The sequence below is a fragment of the Festucalex cinctus genome, chromosome 21 (assembly GCF_051991245.1).
Source record: "Festucalex cinctus isolate MCC-2025b chromosome 21, RoL_Fcin_1.0, whole genome shotgun sequence".
Lineage (NCBI taxonomy): Eukaryota > Metazoa > Chordata > Actinopteri > Syngnathiformes > Syngnathidae > Festucalex > Festucalex cinctus.
In genome coordinates this window covers 12,364,956-12,386,861 of record NC_135431.1, presented here as the reverse complement: position 1 = coordinate 12,386,861, position 21,906 = coordinate 12,364,956, and the positions used below count along the sequence as shown (strand labels likewise).

At 32.9% G+C, this 21,906-nt stretch overlaps 2 long non-coding RNA genes across 5 annotated transcripts; one reads left to right on the top strand and one right to left on the bottom strand.

The window, feature by feature from the left end:
• The first annotated feature begins 13,433 nt into the window (after positions 1-13,433).
• Positions 13,434-15,341, top strand: LOC144010726 (uncharacterized). Of its 3 annotated transcripts, XR_013281305.1 has the most exons (7): positions 13,434-13,582; positions 13,850-13,883; positions 14,121-14,181; positions 14,471-14,583; positions 14,703-14,770; positions 14,975-15,065; positions 15,134-15,341. It is a non-coding gene; the product is annotated as an uncharacterized LOC144010726 (long non-coding RNA). The 3 variants fall into 3 exon arrangements; XR_013281304.1 differs by having other exon boundaries at positions 14,471-14,770; XR_013281306.1 differs by having other exon boundaries at positions 14,417-14,770.
• Positions 13,491-21,127, bottom strand: LOC144010728 (uncharacterized). 2 transcript variants are annotated; one of them, XR_013281308.1, is made up of 4 exons: positions 20,944-21,127; positions 18,410-18,471; positions 16,509-16,582; positions 13,491-15,170 (listed from the first exon to the last, which is right to left on the bottom strand). It is a non-coding gene; the product is annotated as an uncharacterized LOC144010728 (long non-coding RNA). The 2 variants fall into 2 exon arrangements; XR_013281307.1 differs by lacking the exon at positions 20,944-21,127 and having other exon boundaries at positions 18,410-19,966.
• Between the last annotated feature and the right edge of the window lie 779 nt (positions 21,128-21,906).

Genomic DNA, 21,906 nt, shown 5'->3' with positions numbered 1-21,906 from the left:
GATTAAAAAAACGACCATGTATAGTAAGGCGTTTTTTATTTGATTAAAAAAACGACCATGTATTGTAAGGCGTTTTTTATTTGATTAAAAAGACGACCATGTATAGTAAGGCGTTTTTTATTTGATTAAAAAAACGACCATGTATAGTAAGGCGTTTTTTATTTGATTAAAAAAACGACCATGTATTGTAAGGCGTTTTTTATTTGATTAAAAAAACGACCATGTATAGTAAGGCGTTTTTTATTTGATTAAAAAAACGACCATGTATAGTAAGGCGTTTTTTATTTGATGAAAAAAAACGACCATGTATAGTAAGGCGTTTTTTATTTGATTAAAAAAACGACCATGTATAGTAAGGCGTTTTTTATTTCATTAAAAAAACGACCATGTATAGTAAGGCGTTTTTTATTTCATTAAAAAAAACACCATGTATAGTAAGGCGTTTTTTATTTCATTAAAAAAAAAAACGACCATGTATAGTAAGGCGTTTTTTATTTTGTTAAAAAAACGACCATTTATAGTAAGGCGTTTTTTATTTTGTTAAAAAAAACGACCATTTATAGTAAGGCGTTTTTTATTTGATTAAAAAAACGACCATGTATAGTAAGGCGTTTTTTATTTGATTAAAAAAACGACCATGTATAGTAAGGCGTTTTTTATTTTGTTAAAAAAACGACCATGTATAGTAAGGCGTTTTTTATTTGATTAAAAAAACGACCATGTATAGTAAGGCGTTTTTTATTTCATTAAAAAAACGACCATGTATAGTAAGGCGTTTTTTATTTCATTAAAAAAAACACCATGTATAGTAAGGCGTTTTTTATTTCATTAAAAAAAAAACGACCATGTATAGTAAGGCGTTTTTTATTTTGTTAAAAAAACGACCATGTATAGTAAGGCGTTTTTTATTTTGTTAAAAAAACGACCATTTATAGTAAGGCGTTTTTTATTTTGTTAAAAAAAACGACCATTTATAGTAAGGCGTTTTTTATTTGATTAAAAAAACGACCATGTATAGTAAGGCGTTTTTTATTTCATTAAAAAAACGACCATGTATAGTAAGGCGTTTTTTATTTTGTTAAAAAAACGACCATGTATAGTAAGGCGTTTTTTATTTGATTAAAAAAACGACCATGTATAGTAAGGCGTTTTTTATTTGATTAAAAAAACGACCATGTATAGTAAGGCGTTTTTTATTTGATTAAAAAAACGACCATGTATTGTAAGGCGTTGTTTATTTGATTAAAAAAACGACCATGTATATAGTAAGGCGTTTTTTATTTGATTAAAAAAACGACCATGTATAGTAAGGCGTTTTTTATTTGATTAAAAAAACGACCATGTATAGTAAGGCGTTTTTTATTTCATTAAAAAAACGACCATGTATAGTAAGGCGTTTTTTATTTCATTAAAAAAAACACCATGTATAGTAAGGCGTTTTTTATTTCATTAAAAAAAAAACCGACCATGTATAGTAAGGCGTTTTTTATTTTGTTAAAAAAAAAAACGACCATGTATAGTAAGGCGTTTTTTATTTTGTTAAAAAAACGACCATGTATAGTAAGGCGTTTTTTATTTTGTTAAAAAAACGACCATGTATAGTAAGGCGTTTTTTATTTTGTTAAAAAAACGACCATTTATAGTAAGGCATTTTTTATTTCATTAAAAAAAAAAACGCCCATGTATAGTATTGCGTTTTTTATTTTGTTAAAAAAACGACCATGTATAGTAAGGCTTTTTTTATTTTGTTAAAAAACGACCATGTATAGTAAGGCGTTTTTTATTTCATTAAAAAAAAACGACCATGTATAGTAAGGCGTTTTTAATTTCATTAAAAAAACGACCATGTATAGTAAGGCGTTTTTTATTTCATTAAAAAAAACGCCATGTATAGTAAGGCGTTTTTTATTTCATTAAAAAAACGACCATGTATAGTAAGGCGTTTTTTATTTTGTTAAAAAAACGACCATGTATAGTAAGGCGTTTTTTATTTTGTTAAAAAAACGACCATGTATAGTAAGGCGTTTTTTATTTTGTTAAAAAAACGACCATGTATAGTAAGGCGGTGGTTTCCCCCCCCCCAAAAAAAACGACCATGTATAGTAAGGCGTTTTTTATTTCATTAAAAAAACGACCATGTATAGTAAGGCGTTTTTTATTTGATGAAAAAAAACGACCATGTATAGTAAGGCGTTTTTTATTTCATTAAAAAAACGACCATGTATAGTAAGGTGTTTTTTATTTGATTAAAAAAACGACCATGTATAGTAAGGCGTTTTTTATTTGATTAAAAAAACGACCATGTATAGTAAGGCGTTTTTTATTTGATTAAAAAAACGACCATGTATTGTAAGGCGTTTTTTATTTGATTAAAAAGACGACCATGTATAATAAGGCGTTTTTTATTTGATTAAAAAAACGACCATGTATAGTAAGGCGTTTTTTATTTGATTAAAAAAACGACCATGTATTGTAAGGCGTTTTTTATTTGATTAAAAAAACGACCATGTATAGTAAGGCGTTTTTTATTTTGTTAAAAAAACGACCATGTATAGTAAGGCGTTTCTTATTTTGTTAAAAAAACGACCATGTATAGTAAGGCGTTTTTTATTTGATGAAAAAAAACGACCATGTATAGTAAGGCGTTTTTTATTTCATTAAAAAATGACCATGTATAGTAAGGCGTTTTTTATTTCATTAAAAAAACGACCATGTATAGTAAGGCGTTTTTTATTTCATTTAAAAAAAAAAAAAAACATGTATAGTAAGGCGTTTTTTATTTCATTAAAAAAAACGACCATGTATAGTAAGGCGTTTTTTATTTTGTTAAAAAAACGACCATGTATAGTAAGGCGTTTTTTATTTCATTAAAAAAACGACCATGTATAGTAAGGCGTTTTTTATTTCATTAAAAAAACGACCATGTATAGTAAGGCGTTTTTTATTTTGTTAAAAAAACGACCATGTATAGTAAGGCGTTTTTTATTTTGTTAAAAAAACGACCATGTATAGTAAGGCGTTTTTTATTTGATGAAAAAAAACGACCATGTATAGTAAGGTGTTTTTTATTTCATTTAAAAAAAAAACGCCCATGTATAGTATTGCGTTTTTTATTTTGTTAAAAAAACGACCATGTATAGTAAGGCTTTTTTTTATTTCATTAAAAAATGACCATGTATAGTAAGGCGTTTTTTATTTGATGAAAAAAAACGACCATGTATAGTAAGGCGTTTTTTATTTCATTAAAAAATGACCATGTATAGTAAGGCGTTTTTTATTTCATTAAAAAATGACCATGTATAGTAAGGCGTTTTTTATTTGATGAAAAAAAACGACCATGTATAGTAAGGCGTTTTTTATTTCATTAAAAAATGACCATGTATAGTAAGGCGTTTTTTATTTCATTAAAAAAAAAAACGACCATGTATAGTAAGGCGTTTTTTATTTCATTAAAAAAAAAAACGACCATGTATAGTAAGGCGTTTTTTTATTTCATTAAAAAAAAAAACGCCCATGTATAGTATTGCGTTTTTTATTTTGTTAAAAAAACGACCATGTATAGTAAGGCTTTTTTTATTTTGTTAAAAAAAACGACCATGTATCGTAAGGCGTTTTTTATTTCATTAAAAAAAACGACCATGTATAGGAAGGCGCTTTTTATTTCATTAAAAAAACGACCATGTATAATAAGGCGTTTTTTATTTGATTAAAAAAACGACCATGTATAGTAAGGCGTTTTTTATTTCATTAAAAAATGACCATGTATAGTAAGGCGTTTTTTATTTCATTAAAAAAAACACCATGTATAGTAAGGCGTTTTTTATTTCATTAAAAAAAAAAACGGCCATGTATAATAAGGCGTTTTTTATTTTGTTAAAAAAACGACCATGTATAGTAAGGCGTTTTTTATTTTGTTAAAAAAACGACCATGTATAGTAAGGCGTTTTTTATTTGATAAAAAAAAACGACCATGTATAGTAAGGCGTTTTTTATTTCATTAAAAAAACGACCATGTATAGTAAGGCGTTTTTTATTTTGTTAAAAAAACGACCATGTATAGTAAGGCGTTTTTTATTTGATTAAAAAAACGACCATGTATAGTAAGGCGTTTTTTATTTCATTAAAAAAACGACCATGTATAGTAAGGCGTTTTTTATTTCGTTAAAAAAACGACCATGTATAGTAAGGCGTTTTTTATTTCATTAAAAAAACGACCATGTATAGTAAGGCGTTTTTTATTTTGTTAAAAAAACGACCATGTATAGTAAGGCGTTTTTTATTTCATTAAAAAATGACCATGTATAGTAAGGCGTTTTTTATTTCATTAAAAAAACGACCATGTATAGTAAGGCGTTTTTTATTTCATTAAAAAAATCACCATGTATAGTAAGGCGTTTTTTATTTCATTAAAAAAAAAAAACGACCATGTATAGTAAGGCGTTTTTTATTTCATTAAAAAATGACCATGTATAGTAAGGCGTTTTTTATTTCATTAAAAAATGACCATGTATAGTAAGGCGTTTTCTATTTCATCAAAAAAACGACCATGTATAGTAAGGCGTTTTTTATTTCATTAAAAAAAAAAAACGACCATGTATAGTAAGGCGTTTTTTATTTCATTAAAAAAAAAAAAACGCCCATGTATAGTATTGCGTTTTTTATTTTGTTAAAAAAACAACCATGTATAGTAAGGCTTTTTTTATTTTGTTAAAAAAACGACCATGTATAGTAAGGCGTTTTTTATTTCATTAAAAAAAACGACCATGTATAGTAAGGCGTTTTTTATTTTGTTAAAAAAACGACCATGTATAGTAAGGCGTTTTTTATTTGATTAAAAAAACGACCATGTATAGTAAGGCGTTTTTTATTTTGTTAAAAAAACGACCATGTATAGTAAGGCGTTTCTTATTTTGTTAAAAAAACGACCATGTATAGTAAGGCGTTTTTTGATGAAAAAAAACGACCATGTATAGTAAGGCGTTTTTTATTTCATTAAAAAATGACCATGTATAGTAAGGCGTTTTTTATTTCATTAAAAAAACGACCATGTATAGTAAGGCGTTTTTTATTTCATTTAAAAAAAAAAACGACCATGTATAGTAAGGCGTTTTTTATTTCATTAAAAAAAACGACCATGTATAGTAAGGCGTTTTTTATTTTGTTAAAAAAACGACCATGTATAGTAAGGCGTTTTTTATTTCATTAAAAAAACGACCATGTATAGTAAGGCGTTTTTTATTTTGTTAAAAAAACGACCATGTATAGTAAGGCGTTTTTTATTTTGTTAAAAAAACGACCATGTATAGTAAGGCGTTTTTTATTTGATGAAAAAAAACGACCATGTATAGTAAGGCGTTTTTTATTTCATTAAAAAAACGACCATGTATAGTAAGGTGTTTTTTATTTGATTAAAAAAACGACCATGTATAGTAAGGCGTTTTTTATTTGATTAAAAAAACGACCATGTATTGTAAGGCGTTTTTTATTTGATTAAAAAGACGACCATGTATAGTAAGGCGTTTTTTATTTGATTAAAAAAACGACCATGTATAGTAAGGCGTTTTTTATTTGATTAAAAAAACGACCATGTATTGTAAGGCGTTTTTTATTTGATTAAAAAAACGACCATGTATAGTAAGGCGTTTTTTATTTTGTTAAAAAAACGACCATGTATAGTAAGGCGTTTCTTATTTTGTTAAAAAAACGACCATGTATAGTAAGGCGTTTTTTATTTGATGAAAAAAAACGACCATGTATAGTAAGGCGTTTTTTATTTCATTAAAAAATGACCATGTATAGTAAGGCGTTTTTTATTTCATTAAAAAAACGACCATGTATAGTAAGGCGTTTTTTATTTCATTTAAAAAAAAAACGACCATGTATAGTAAGGCGTTTTTTATTTCATTAAAAAAAACGACCATGTATAGTAAGGCGTTTTTTATTTTGTTAAAAAAACGACCATGTATAGTAAGGCGTTTTTTATTTCATTAAAAAAACGACCATGTATAGTAAGGCGTTTTTTATTTCATTAAAAAAACGACCATGTATAGTAAGGCGTTTTTTATTTTGTTAAAAAAACGACCATGTATAGTAAGGCGTTTTTTATTTTGTTAAAAAAACGACCATGTATAGTAAGGCGTTTTTTATTTGATGAAAAAAAACGACCATGTATAGTAAGGCGTTTTTTATTTCATTAAAAAAACGACCATGTATAGTAAGGTGTTTTTTATTTCATTTAAAAAAAAAACGCCCATGTATAGTATTGCGTTTTTTATTTTGTTAAAAAAACGACCATGTATAGTAAGGCTTTTTTTTATTTCATTAAAAAATGACCATGTATAGTAAGGCGTTTTTTATTTGATGAAAAAAAACGACCATGTATAGTAAGGCGTTTTTTATTTCATTAAAAAATGACCATGTATAGTAAGGCGTTTTTTATTTCATTAAAAAAACGACCATGTATAGTAAGGCGTTTTTTATTTCATTAAAAAAAAAAACGACCATGTATAGTAAGGCGTTTTTTATTTCATTAAAAAAAAAAACGACCATGTATAGTAAGGCGTTTTTTTATTTCATTAAAAAAAAAAAACGCCCATGTATAGTATTGCGTTTTTTATTTTGTTAAAAAAACGACCATGTATAGTAAGGCTTTTTTTATTTTGTTAAAAAAAAACGACCATGTATCGTAAGGCGTTTTTTATTTCATTAAAAAAAACGACCATGTATAGGAAGGCGCTTTTTATTTCATTAAAAAAACGACCATGTATAATAAGGCGTTTTTTATTTGATTAAAAAAACGACCATGTATAGTAAGGCGTTTTTTATTTCATTAAAAAATGACCATGTATAGTAAGGCGTTTTTTATTTCATTAAAAAAAAAAACGGCCATGTATAATAAGGCGTTTTTTATTTTGTTAAAAAAACGACCATGTATAGTAAGGCGTTTTTTATTTTGTTAAAAAAACGACCATGTATAGTAAGGCGTTTTTTATTTGATAAAAAAAAACGACCATGTATAGTAAGGCGTTTTTTATTTCATTAAAAAAACGACCATGTATAGTAAGGCGTTTTTTATTTTGCTAAAAAAACGACCATGTATAGTAAGGCGTTTTTTATTTGATTAAAAAAACGACCATGTATAGTAAGGCGTTTTTTATTTCATTAAAAAAAACGACCATGTATAGTAAGGCGTTTTTTATTTCGTTAAAAAAACGACCATGTATAGTAAGGCGTTTTTTATTTCATTAAAAAAACGACCATGTATAGTAAGGCGTTTTTTATTTTGTTAAAAAAACGACCATGTATAGTAAGGCGTTTTTTATTTCATTAAAAAATGACCATGTATAGTAAGGCGTTTTTTATTTCATTAAAAAAACGACCATGTATAGTAAGGCGTTTTTTATTTCATTAAAAAAAACACCATGTATAGTAAGGCGTTTTTTATTTCATTAAAAAAAAAAAACGACCATGTATAGTAAGGCGTTTTTTATTTCATTAAAAAAAAAAAACGCCCATGTATAGTATTGCGTTTTTTATTTTGTTAAAAAAACGACCATGTATAGTAAGGCTTTTTTTATTTTGTTAAAAAAACGACCATGTATAGTAAGGCGTTTTTTATTTCATTAAAAAAAACGACCATGTATAGTAAGGCGTTTTTTATTTTGTTAAAAAAACGACCATGTATAGTAAGGCGTTTTTTATTTGATTAAAAAAACGACCATGTATAGTAAGGCGTTTTTTATTTGATTAAAAAAACGACCATGTATAGTAAGGCGTTTTTTATTTTGTTAAAAAAACGACCATGTATAGTAAGGCGTTTTTTATTTTGTTAAAAAAACGACCATGTATAGTAAGGCGTTTTTTATTTGATTAAAAAAACGACCATGTATAGTAAGGCGTTTTTTATTTGATTAAAAAAACGACCATGTATTGTAAGGCGTTTTTTATTTGATTAAAAAAACGACCATGTATAGTAAGGCGTTTTTTATTTGATTAAAAAAACGACCATGTATAGTAAGGCGTTTTTTATTTGATGAAAAAAAGCGACCATGTATAGTAAGGCGTTTTTTATTTGATGAAAAAAACGACCATGTATAGTAAGGCGTTTTTTATTTGATTAAAAAAACGACCATGTATAGTAAGGCGTTTTTTATTTGATTAAAAAAACGACCATGTATTGTAAGGCGTTTTTTATTTGATTAAAAAGACGACCATGTATAGTAAGGCGTTTTTTATTTGATTAAAAAAACGACCATGTATAGTAAGGCGTTTTTTATTTGATTAAAAAAACGACCATGTATTGTAAGGCGTTTTTTATTTGATTAAAAAAACGACCATGTATAGTAAGGCGTTTTTTATTTGATTAAAAAAACGACCATGTATAGTAAGGCGTTTTTTATTTGATGAAAAAAAACGACCATGTATAGTAAGGCGTTTTTTATTTCATTAAAAAAAACACCATGTATAGTAAGGCGTTTTTTATTTCATTAAAAAAAAAACGACCATGTATAGTAAGGCGTTTTTTATTTCATTAAAAAAACGACCATGTATAGTAAGGCGTTTTTTTATTTCATTAAAAAATGACCATGTATAGTAAGGCGTTTTCTATTTCATCAAAAAAACGACCATGTATAGTAAGGCGTTTTTTATTTCATTAAAAAAAAAAACGACCATGTATAGTAAGGCGTTTTTTATTTCATTAAAAAAAAAAACGCCCATGTATAGTATTGCGTTTTTTATTTTGTTAAAAAAACGACCATGTATAGTAAGGCGTTTTTTATTTTGTTAAAAAAACGACCATGTATAGTAAGGCGTTTTTTATTTTGTTAAAAAAACGACCATGTATAGTAAGGCGTTTTTTATTTTGTTAAAAAAACGACCATGTATAGTAAGGCGTTTTTTATTTCATTAAAAAAACCACCATGTATAGTAAGGCGTTTTTTATTTCATTAAAAAAAAAACGACCATGTATAGTAAGGCGTTTTTAATTTCATTAAAAAAAAAAACGACCATGTATAGTAAGGCGTTTTTTATTTCATTAAAAAATGACCATGTATAGTAAGGCGTTTTTTATTTCATTAAAAAAACGACCATGTATAGTAAGGCGTTTTTTATTTCATTAAAAAAAACACCATGTATAGTAAGGCGTTTTTTATTTCATTAAAAAAAAAAACGACCATGTATAGTAAGGCGTTTTTTATTTCATTAAAAAAAAAAAAACGCCCATGTATAGTATTGCGTTTTTTATTTTGTTAAAAAAACGACCATGTATAGTAAGGCTTTTTTTATTTTGTTAAAAAAACGACCATGTATAGTAAGGCGTTTTTTATTTCATTAAAAAAAACGACCATGTATAGTAAGGCGTTTTTTATTTTGTTAAAAAAACGACCATGTATAGTAAGGCGTTTTTTATTTGATTAAAAAAACGACCATGTATAGTAAGGCGTTTTTTATTTGATTAAAAAAACGACCATGTATAGTAAGGCGTTTTTTATTTTGTTAAAAAAACGACCATGTATAGTAAGGCGTTTTTTATTTTGTTAAAAAAAACGACCATGTATAGTAAGGCGTTTTTTATTTGATTAAAAAAACGACCATGTATAGTAAGGCGTTTTTTTATTTCATTAAAAAATGACCATGTATAGTAAGGCGTTTTCTATTTCATCAAAAAAACGACCATGTATAGTAAGGCGTTTTTTATTTCATTAAAAAAAAAAACGACCATGTATAGTAAGGCGTTTTTTATTTCATTAAAAAAAAAAACGACCATGTATAGTAAGGCGTTTTCTATTTCATCAAAAAAACGACCATGTATAGTAAGGCGTTTTTTATTTCATTAAAAAAAAAAACGACCATGTATAGTAAGGCGTTTTTTATTTCATTAAAAAAAAAAACGCCCATGTATAGTATTGCGTTTTTTATTTTGTTAAAAAAACGACCATGTATAGTAAGGTGCTTTTTATTTCATTAAAAAAAAACACCATGTATAGTAAGGCGTTTTTTATTTCATTAAAAAAAAAAAACGACCATGTATAGTAAGGCGTTTTTTATTTTGTTAAAAAAACGACCATGTATAGTAAGGCGTTTTTTATTTTGTTAAAAAAACGACCATGTATAGTAAGGCGTTTTTTATTTCATTAAAAAAAACACCATGTATAGTAAGGCGTTTTTTATTTCATTAAAAAAAAAAACGACCATGTATAGTAAGGCGTTTTTAATTTCATTAAAAAAACGACCATGTATAGTAAGGCGTTTTTTATTTCATTAAAAAAAACACCATGTATAGTAAGGCGTTTTTTATTTCATTAAAAAAACGACCATGTATAGTAAGGCGTTTTTTATTTTGTTAAAAAAACGACCATGTATAGTAAGGCGTTTCTTATTTTGTTAAAAAAACGACCATGTATAGTAAGGCGTTTTTTATTTGATGAAAAAAAACGACCATGTATAGTAAGGCGTTTTTTATTTCATTAAAAAAAACACCATGTATAGTAAGGCGTTTTTTATTTCATAAAAAAAAAAAACGACCATGTATAGTAAGGCGTTTTTAATTTCATTAAAAAAACGACCATGTATAGTAAGGCGTTTTTTATTTCATTAAAAAAAACACCATGTATAGTAAGGCGTTTTTTATTTCATTAAAAAAACGACCATGTATAGTAAGGCGTTTTTTATTTTGTTAAAAAAACGACCATGTATAGTAAGGCGTTTCTTATTTTGTTAAAAAAACGACCATGTATAGTAAGGCGTTTTTTATTTGATGAAAAAAAACGACCATGTATAGTAAGGCGTTTTTTATTTCATTAAAAAATGACCATGTATAGTAAGGCGTTTTTTATTTCATTAAAAAAACGACCATGTATAGTAAGGCGTTTTTTATTTCATTAAAAAAAAAAACGACCATGTATAGTAAGGCGTTTTTTATTTCATTAAAAAAAAAAAAACGCCCATGTATAGTATTGCGTTTTTTATTTTGTTAAAAAAACGACCATGTATAGTAAGGCTTTTTTTATTTTGTTAAAAAACGACCATGTATAGTAAGGCGTTTTTTATTTCATTAAAAAAAACGACCATGTATAGTAAGGCGTTTTTAATTTCATTAAAAAAAACGACCATGTATAGTAAGGCGTTTTTTATTTCATTAAAAAAACGACCATGTATAGTAAGGCGTTTTTTATTTTGTTAAAAAAACGACCATGTATAGTAAGGCGTTTTTTATTTTGTTAAAAAAACGACCATGTATAGTAAGGCATTTTTTATTTCATTAAAAAAACGACCATGTATAGTAAGGCGGGGGGTTTCCCCCCCCCCAAAAAAACGACCATGTACAGTAAGGCGTTTTTATTTTGTTAAAAAAAACTAACATGTATAGTAAGGCGGGGGGGGGGGGGTTCCCCCCTAAGAAAACGACCATGTATAGTAAGGCGTTTTAAATTTGATTAAAAAAACAACCAGACTTTTGAAGACTTTAAACTTGCTGATGAGCACTGGATCGCAAGACTTATGTATTTATTCATTGAAAGCAGACAAAATGTCATCTTAACTTTTTTTTTTCTTCTTCTTCTTCAAGTGTTCTGTGTTCACCTCATGCACTTTTTCGGATCGGTTTTGTGCAAATAAAAAAATATTTGATCTATCCAGATGTGGTGTGGTTTGTGTTTACCGACACTTTTCCCAAAGCATGTCATTCCAACATCAGCTCAACAGCAAGCTCCGGAGAAGCCTGATAATGATCCTCACCTGCTTTCGAATATGGAGACATGGAAAACACCAAGGACCGAGGGTTGAGAAACACTGCTCAATGCGTTTGGGTTCAAAAGTTGTGGGGGGAAAAGTCCTCCCCATAGAAATTAGTGGCTTGGGTGCAGTACTACATGTCCCTAGTTAGATGGCGCACAACATGGTTAGTGTACTGTATCTGTTTTTCATCCATCCATCCATTTTCTTAATCGCTTACTCCTCACAAGGGTTGCAGGGGTTATGGGCAGGGTACACCATGAACTGGTTGCCAGCCTATCACAGGGCACACAGAGACAAACAGCCATCCACACCTAGGGACAATTTGGAGTGCCCAACCTGCCATGCTGTCTTTGGAATGTGGGAGAAGACCCACGCAGGTACGGTGAGAACATGAAAACTCCACCCAGGAAGGCCGGAGTCTGGATTCGAACCCGAGTCCTCAGTAGTGGGAGGCGGGCGTGCTAACCAGTCATCTGCCGTGCCGTCCTGTCTGTTTTTCGGTTCGTTTGTAATTGTTCAATAATGTGAAAACATACGTGCCGTTATACAACGCGCATCTTTAATAAAACAGCCAAGGAAATATATTTAAAAAACAACAACAACAACAGCACAAGAATATTTGAGACCGTGTGGGTGGTCAATCGAAGTCGTGGTAAAAGTTTAGAGGAAAACGGAGAAGAGATACGAAGCAATACTGCCCTCCTGTGGATGCTTGGAGTAGCTACATTCAGGGTGGGAATAAGGTTGACTTTTTCGTGAGCTGTTAAATATATAAAACAATAGTTGGATTCGTACTTGAGTAGATTACATAGCTGACTACCAGGATGTGGATAGGTGTAAGTAAGCAAGCTGGTGGGGAGGAGCGAAGGCTGAGGGTGCCACTGAGCAAACCAACACTCCAAATTCAGTCACCCTATTCTTACACATCACCTTGACTAATTTTTGTCGAGCGTACTGTGAACAGATGGCAGATGGGATAAGACAACGACTTCAGTGCCAGTGGTACTGAGTTCGATTCCCGCTGTAACCCTCGTTTTCAATAATTTGACAAATTATTTCTATAAAATGCAGAGAGGATGTGGAATCGAACCCGGACCTGTCAACACCGAAATCGAGGTTGTAGACCACTCGGCCACCTTAAGCATACGTTATGCTGGATCTTATCGCATATGTTGGGTTCATAACCTCGTGTGGATGTCCTACAAATACATATGATTAAACGACGAGAACTTTCATTCATGATGGCCGAATGGTATAAAACTTCGCCTCCGGTTCAAGAGATCTTGGTGCGATACTCGCTTGTGCAGCCTCGAACTAACAAACATAAAGGTTGCCGAAAAAGAGGCTCGAACACGAGAACAAGTGAACTGAATGCAAAGTCGTACACCACTTGACCATCTGGGCTTTGAGAAATTGAAGGTTTTCGGTTCTATTCATAGAATCGGTGAGTATAGGTCCTAATGCCATTTGTCACTCTATACCATAAGTACGACCAAAAAGAAAAGCGGAGACAGATCAGTTTGGCCGAATGGGTAGTGACACGGTTTCCGGATCAGAGGAGCTGGGTTCGATCCCTACATCAAGTCGTGAACCTGATTTCATCAAGATTTTCTGTTTATGCAGTTTAAAGACTTTTTTTGTTTTTGTTTTTTTGCTCTTGGTTAAATAAAGTTTTTTGGGGGAAAAAAGCACGTGATGACGTCAGTACCAAAAACCTATATAAGCTGTGACTAATTGACCGAGCAACTCTCTTTTCTTCACCAACCTGGCAGAATCACATTGACATCTTCCGCCTGCTGTTCTCCGCTCATCTCGACAAGATGACTAAAGGCTTTGACAGGAGGTTTGTTTAAATATTCTTCTTATACCCGTAGATCTAACTTTTAAAATGTTCACTTTTTCAGCATGCAAACAAGTTGTTAGCCTGCTAGCTGAAATGTTTGCTCAATCGGTCAATTAACGTGAACTGCGTTCTAAAATGACACAAACGCATTTATTTGGCAATAAATGCTCGCGGTAAGTAATTTACTTATTTGAAACTTGTAGTTATTAAACACAACTTGGAAACGGAAGATCTTGACCTACTACGTACTTTTTTTCCCCTTTCCAGCGTCTGGAGAAGAGCAAGAGCAGTTTGGCAGAAGGTAGGTTGCCAGCGTTTGTACATTAACTTAAAATGAGAATCAGGCCTTATTCTTTTAATTTGTCCACAGGCTTGCATCTTGAAGCGAATGGACTCCGCTTGAAATAAAATTGTTGACTTAGTCTATCTTTTTGGCCATGGCTTAATGAACCTTTTATTTATTTATTTTTGCTCTTTTTATGGGTAAATGTGCCTGCATGTTTCGAAGCTAACTATGTAACGTCACCGTGTCTTTCAGCCCAGCCAGCATGCCGCAGGCCATTGACGCTGTGTCCAGTTCAGCCCTTTTCTCGTCACTGGTGAGACTCAAACACGCTAAAATGTGTTTTAGTTTCAGCACTCGGTGAAGACGACTGAAGGAGGGTTGCGTCGCTGTTTTTGAGTATGCTGCAAAACAAAATGGCTAACGAATCTTTGAACATATTTGAACACCCGTCTTTTTGTAGTTGCCTCAAATCTGCATTGAACTGCGCTTCACTCTACCTTTGTACTGCTGACACGTTAAGTTGGTTTTCTTCTGCTTATGTCCACTAGGTGGTGCCAAAGCCCCGGAGAAGTTCACCACCACTTTTTTTTTTTTTATTTTAGGGAGGCTTCCTGTCTTGAAGTGGTCATCATGGAGAAACTGCCTGGCAACCAAGATCCTCCACCTGTAGGGGGGAAAAAGGACAAACGTGCACCTGTACATCGTCTTAATTGCGGTGAATTTTTTTTTTTTGGCTGTTTTTGATTGTTGACAAGTTAATAAACTGAAATAGAAGCTGGATTGGTTCGAGTACTTTGTCAATGCATGTCACGTCAATGTTTTCCTCATGGTCAGCTTCCTGTGAATGCAGCTGCGTCATCACTGACAGTCCAGAAACAACTCACAGGGCCTCTTCCTCACTGGTGGGTTTCAGATTGTCATATTTGCTGTATCCAAATAAATAAAAGCACTTAAGACTTCTGTTAAGTCCACTTCACCAGGCAGTGACTGTCCAACACTTGTTCTTGGTACTTCATTGATGCAGTCAGCTTGAAGGAATTGACTGTAAGCTTTGAATGTTGTCGACTCTGCAAGCTTCTCCTTTGTCTTCCAATGTTCTGCCACAGGCGCTGCGGAACATGGCGGGCTTCCTGGTGATGCAGCTGCGTGAGTGATTTTTGTCCCAAAACCCAAGTTGTCAGATCCCCTTCTGTGCTGGTGGGTTCATCACATTTCAACATTTGCTACATAAGTTGACTTGATTCACTGATGTCATTTTGTTTTAGGTCCACACGATCTACTCCTGCTGGCTCACAATTTAACCTGTTGACAAGGAGACGGCAATTAAGTAATCCAGCTTGTAGGTGTTTGTTTCCCCCCCCCTTTTAGTTCTTATTTTTAACTAATTTTTTTAGTTTGTGTTTTGTTTTTTCCAGTTGTCTTTTTGCAATTTATGTATGCTGCAAAAAAATAAAATAAAGTTGACAAATTGCATCTTTTATGAACTCTTCTTTTGCAACATTACAAAATCAAACCTTAAAACTTTCATAAAAAGTATCTTGTAAAATAAAGGGGTGTGGCTAAGTTGCATAGTAGGTGGGGTTATGCAAATTAATGAGCAGGAAGCAATCCAATTGGTGTAAATGCCAGAATCTGATTGGTTGGCTCCATATGTGGGTGGGGTTTATGCAAATTACACCATCTGGTGATTTGCATAAGTGGGTGTGGCTATGCAAATGAGGCGATATTTCCTTCTGGAGTTGGCAAAGTGGGCGTGGCTATGCAAATTAATTTGCATGCAGCCCATCAATTGGTTGATTCTGGGTGGGAGTGGTCAGATATGCAAATTAATTAGGACTTTTCCCTGAAGTAGGTGGAGCTCTGACATTCATTTGCATGTTGAAGCTTAATAGAAGCAAGAAACTATTTTTCGGACCTTAAATAGATTGCAAGTGGATTGTTCAGGTTGTTCTTAAAGATGTTTTGACCTCTGGTCCGAGCAGGCTTCCTCGATTCATTCTGAAAATCCCGCCATCTGGCCTTGAGAATGAACAGAGAAAGCCAGCTCGGACGCGAGGCCAAACGTCTTCAAGGACAACATGAACAAATCCACTTGCAATCCATTCAAGGCCCTGAGAATACAACCGCCTGAACGCACGACACTAACAAATATTCACAATATGAAACGTCACAGTGCAGTTGAAAATAAAACACGGAGACACTCATTCCATTTGAAAAAATATATTTGACTTCAGACAAGCAGTTTTATGGACAGCAATAATGTTGGACTCAAGTTACAAACACTGGTTGACAGGCAGTACATGGAAACAGCAGCACGTGTGCGTGTGATGTCACGGGCCAAAACCCAACAAACACACAAGAACATCATTCAATGCTTCTGGACATGTGCGGAAGATTTAAAAAATATATATATTTTCACATGTGGACACAAAAATAACATCCATTGATTCATTTAAAAAAATGTTACTGTTACTTTGCCACATATTTTCAAACATTTGGGCACAACAGTGTCATTTTATAAAGCACATGTTCACGAGCATTGAATGATGTTCTAGTGTGTCTGTGTTAAAACGCACTGGGAAATGGCTTAGTGACTTCACATACCTCAAGCACACATTTGCTTTCAAATCGCGCACACACCTGTCCAAAAGCAGCTTGCACGTCCTGACGTCTTGAGTCTGTCGGCTGTGTGTTCGTCCAAGACTTCCTTCATCCTGTCAGGAAACAAAAACAAAAGGAGTCAGTGATGCTCATTCACATCAAAGTACTCACAACTAGGGGTGTTAAAAAAATAAATAAATAAAAAATCGATTCGGCAATATATCGCGATACTACGCACGCAATTCTCGAATCGATTCATTAGGCAGCCGAATCGATTTTTTAACATGCATTTTTGATGAAAAAATATTCAACAAAATGTCTAACTTTCACACCTTAAGCATGGAAGAATGCTATATTAATTGAACATTAAGCCTGAATATTTTATTTCAATGCTGTTCTAACATGAAAAAGGTTACCTAAACCTATTTGTTAAATACAGTGACTCACAGTTATAACACTGAAGTTTGAGATCAATAAATAAAACATTTTCATACAAATCTTACAGTGTACATGTACAAGTTTACTGAATGGTAATTTCTAAACTGAGTAAAAAAAATAAAAAAATCGACTTGTAAATTCATATCGGGATTAATCGGTATCGAATCGAATCGTGACCTATGAATCGTGATACGGATCGAATCGTCAGGTACTAGGCAATTCACACCCCTACTCACAACACTTCGGCATCACAGCTAATTCCAATGCTACCTAGCTCAAAAAAAAAAAAAAAAAAAGACTGAGTAATGACACCAAATTGGCATTAAAGTGCCTCAGTTAAAATGGTTAAAGATTAGCATGTAGAATCATGAGCAAAAGCACAACAACAATTTTTAGCAAATTCTACATGCATTTGAAGTTCACAGACCACATGGAACAACATGACATTTGTGGACATGAACTATCTGTCAACAGACTATGTCCACATAGTCAAGAAATAAGACGGAGAGTGTGCCCAATATTTGGACACTTGATTAGGTACACTTGAGGGCTCTCGACTGACACCTCATGACTTATCTACCCAATATTAGGGCTGCACAATATATCGAAAAAATATCGATATCGCGACATTGGCCCTTGCAATATGCATATCGCAAAGGCATGCAATAAGTTTTATATGGAATTTTATGCTTTTTATATAAATTTGACCAGTCAGATGAACTAAAATGTGCATCGTCATTCAATAGTTGAAAATTATCAAGACATAATTACAATTAATTAACTAAGATTACATAAAGGTTGCTTATTTTGCCACATGAAAAATGTTTTTCTTTCATTAGGTAATAAAAATGACATTTCGTTAGGTACATGTTAAATATCGCAATAATATCGATATCGCTATGTTCAGCAAGTATTTCGCATATCGCATGTTTTTCCAATATCGTGCAGCCCTACCCACTATCATAAGCTGTATACATTAGTCAAGACAACAACTAGGGTGTACCTAAGAATGTGACCATTTTGGAAAGTCATTAGGTACATGAGCGCAACCAGAAAACATCTGGCTAAACCATCTCTCTGTAGGCCAAACCCAATTCAGCTACTGCACAACACTGCCGCGTGTGGAATCAGACAAGTACATCATTCAATGCTCATGGTCATGTGCTTTGAAGATTTTTGTACAAATAGTATTTATTTTAACAAGTAGGCAACATAATTGATTTTTTCAATTACATTTGAAAAGAAGTTTTTAATTTTGTTGAAAGTTGTTTATATTTTCTAAATAATTTATTTTGGCCACACCAATGGGATTTTCTAAATTTATTTATTTATTTGTTTATTTATTTTAAAGCACATGTTCAGAAGCATTGAATGTTGTTCTGGTGTGCGTCAAGTACATCAAGCATACGTCAAGTGCACTGACAAATGGCTAAGTGGCATCAGACACACCTCCTCAAGCACACAGCATGGCATACTCTGTTTAAAAAAAAAAGTTCACGCACCTGTCTAAAAGCAGATTTCCAGTTGCATGGTTGTGCGCAGACCCATCCATGTCCCAAATGGCCTCAATCCGGGCATGAAAACAGAAACGGAAGCAGTGAGTAATGCTCATTTGCATATCATAGCTGCTAATTTGCATAAAACACTTGGTTTTCATACACTTGAAATACTCTTATATATTTGCGTAACTACTTCCTAAATGTTATATTAGTGAAGTTTTGACGACAGAATGTCAGTTGGTGATTTTTCATAGAATGCAAGTGATACATGCAGTGAGCAAGCAGGTCAGTACCTTCCAACCTAAGCCACTACTCCACCCGCCCCCTCCGCTCTGCTGACTCCACCCTTCTCACGCCCATCACCCGCACAAGACCGCGCCCTCGCCAACCGCTGCGGCCCCGCCCCCTGGAACTTGTGCTGCATTCGGGGACGGTCGGACTTTTCAGAGTTCAAACCAGGAAGTGTGTACGGGGAGGGATTTGTCTCAAAAGTATTCACACAAATAAATTCCTGATTTTTCACGTGTTTTTGAGATACACAATATTTCGCGATTTTCACGTGTCTTTATAAATGTTGTGTGTGCATTTTCCATGCCTTTTTCTTGCCAGTTGTCGAAAGTATGTTTGTGGATCATCGCGCAAGCGCAGTTATTTATTTTTTTTTTTTAGACAAACGCTGTTTCGAGATTTTCACGCACGCACGCCCTCAGATAGTCACGTGTCTAAGGCCCATTCCTCTTCCGTCCACAGGGAGGCAGTGTTGCTGTCTCCACTGAAAGAGAACGAGCCGTTTCTTGTTTAAAATTGGACACTGAAAAACAGAAATCAAGTCCTTATCTGACTGACTTTCCATTATGTTTATTTTGCACAAGTCGCGAAACAAAATGCGACCTTAGTTTGTTTCCATTGAGCTTGTTTTGCTTTCACTACAAAGACACTCTTCTGCTGTTAAATTTTCTTCTTCTACGTCACTAAGCAACAGCTCTGATCTGTATATATTACTGGATAGCCAATAGACCAAGACTACTCGGCATACGAGCCCATCCATTTATCGAAATTGGAGAGCATTTGAGACATTACTTAGAAAGAGGACGATTTATGTTTTAAATTTGTTAAACATAAACAACAAGACTTCAGACATTTTATAACCATACTTAAATACATTAAATATGTATATATGAATGATGTTTACAGGAAGAAACTTAGCCCCTTTTTCTTTTATCGCTAAGTTCTTTAGAGCCCAATATTAAATTTGGCAGAGGCATCTTTTGTTGAATTACAGTTGTATTTTTTTTTTTTATTAAAAAACAAGTTTCATCCTATAAACATCATTCTGGATCTAATATATACATCAAGAATTTAAGGCAAGTTGCAAAATGTCGTCCTGTTGTTTATGTTTATCGCATTCAAAACAACATAAATCATCCTCTTTCCACAACGTACTGTCTGAAATGTTCTCCAATTTTGAAATGCCGAGTAGGCTTGGGCTATTGGATATCCAGTAATATATACAGATCAGAGATGCTGTTTACGTAGAAGAAGAAAATTTAACAGCAGAAGAAGAGTCTTTCGCGTGAAAGCATAACAAGCTCAATGAAGGGAAACAAACTAAACTCGCATTTTGTTTCGCGACTTGTGCAAAATAAACACCTAATTGGAAGGTTAGATAAAGACTTGATTTCTGTTTTTCACTATCTAATTTTAAACGAGTAACTGCTTGTTCTCGTTCAATGGAGACAGCAACAGTGTGGAAAATAAATTAGCGTGCGCGACGATCCACAAACGCACTTTCGACAACTCGCAAGCAAAAGTAATGGAAAATGCACACACAAAATAAAAAAAAACGTTAAAATCGCGGATATATCTGTGCATCTGAAAACGTGTGAAAATGAAGAAAATGTGGATCGAAAAAACACGTGAAAATCACTAACATGTTTGTGGATATGAAAAACGTGAAAATCATGAAAATATTTGTGGATCTGAAAAACACGTGAAAATCACGAATTTATTTGTGTGATTGTATTTTTGAGTCAATCTCTCCCCATACAAGTCGGAAATTCCACTTGCGAAGTCGGGGGGGAAAAAACGAATTCACCTACGGACTACAATGTTACGTCACTCTACAATGGCGACCCCTTTGGAAACACAGACCGCAAAAAAAAAAAAACAGACCGTGAATTGTACTCGGGTAAAAAAAAACTAGATAGCTTTCTCCATTCATAAATATTCGACATAACGTCACGTAACACAACAATGCTCAAAACTGGATTTTCTTTAATCCTGCTGTGTTATTTTTTGTATTTATTATTACCTCACAGTTTCTCGTTTTTTGACAAGTAGACCAATTAACAGTTTACTTTGGACAATTTAGTATCGTTTCTCATTAGATTGCGTAAACGCACCTAAATGTTTTGATCTAATCGAGTCAACTGAGGGCACGCTAAATATAAGTCGATGGTTCTTTTTAAACAAAAAAAAAACAATACAATTTTGGAGGACCATGCAGTGAACACGTGGAGAAGTTGAGCACGAGTTACCTTTTCACAACATGTCGCCACTTTTCTTCAGCTGGCGTGCAGGTAGACGGGCAGCGGCCGACGTGGAGACAGTATTCCTTTATTGTAGACGCCTCTGTGCATGTAAACAATCCAAAAATTACTTATTGCTAATTTGCTTGTAACAAAGGCCAAGACAAACAATTCATAAATTATTTTTCCGGTCGGTGGTGTTTAACTTCCGGGTCGCAGCTAGCTAACTAGCCAAAATAATCAAAAGTACCGTAGCGAATAACGAACCAGAGGGTAGGTGTTTAACTTCCGGGTCGCAGCTAGCTAACTAGCCAAAATAATAAAAAAGTACCGTAGCGAATAACGAACCAGAGGGTATATTTGTCATTACTATGTGTCGAATGGTATATCCAGAATTTAATGTTTAAACTTTTTAAATTACTCATTCGCACAAACCAGGGGTTACCAACGTGTTTTTTTTAAATGCCTGTATTTTTCCTCCTTCAACCAGAACATGGCATACAGAACCAAAATAGTAAACATTTACAATACATCATACCTAGCAAAATCTTATTTACTAACCAGCACACGTCAACGCATGACAATCTGGTGAGGAAGTGTGTGGGCCCATATGACCCTAGAGTAGCAATGATGACAAATTGTAGACCCCTCCATCACGTTGCCAATTCATGTTTTCGGACTAATCAAAGCTGAGCATTGGAAGCAAAATATGCGAGTGTACCTAATGAGGTGGCTCGTGTATAATTGATGTCCCAACAGGTGTGCTACTTATTCATTCAAGTGGATGATGTTACTCCACGATCATGTATGTGCGTGTCTGATTTCTAATGACGCTCATTCATAATTGAGTGTCACCTGGGAGTGTGTGCAGAGGTCACATTGGCCCCTGGAGGTCATCTTGGTGAACTTAGCCTTGACGTTAAACCAAAGAGGGTCAGCAGCGCACAAAACATCCCAACGTAACACAACCTG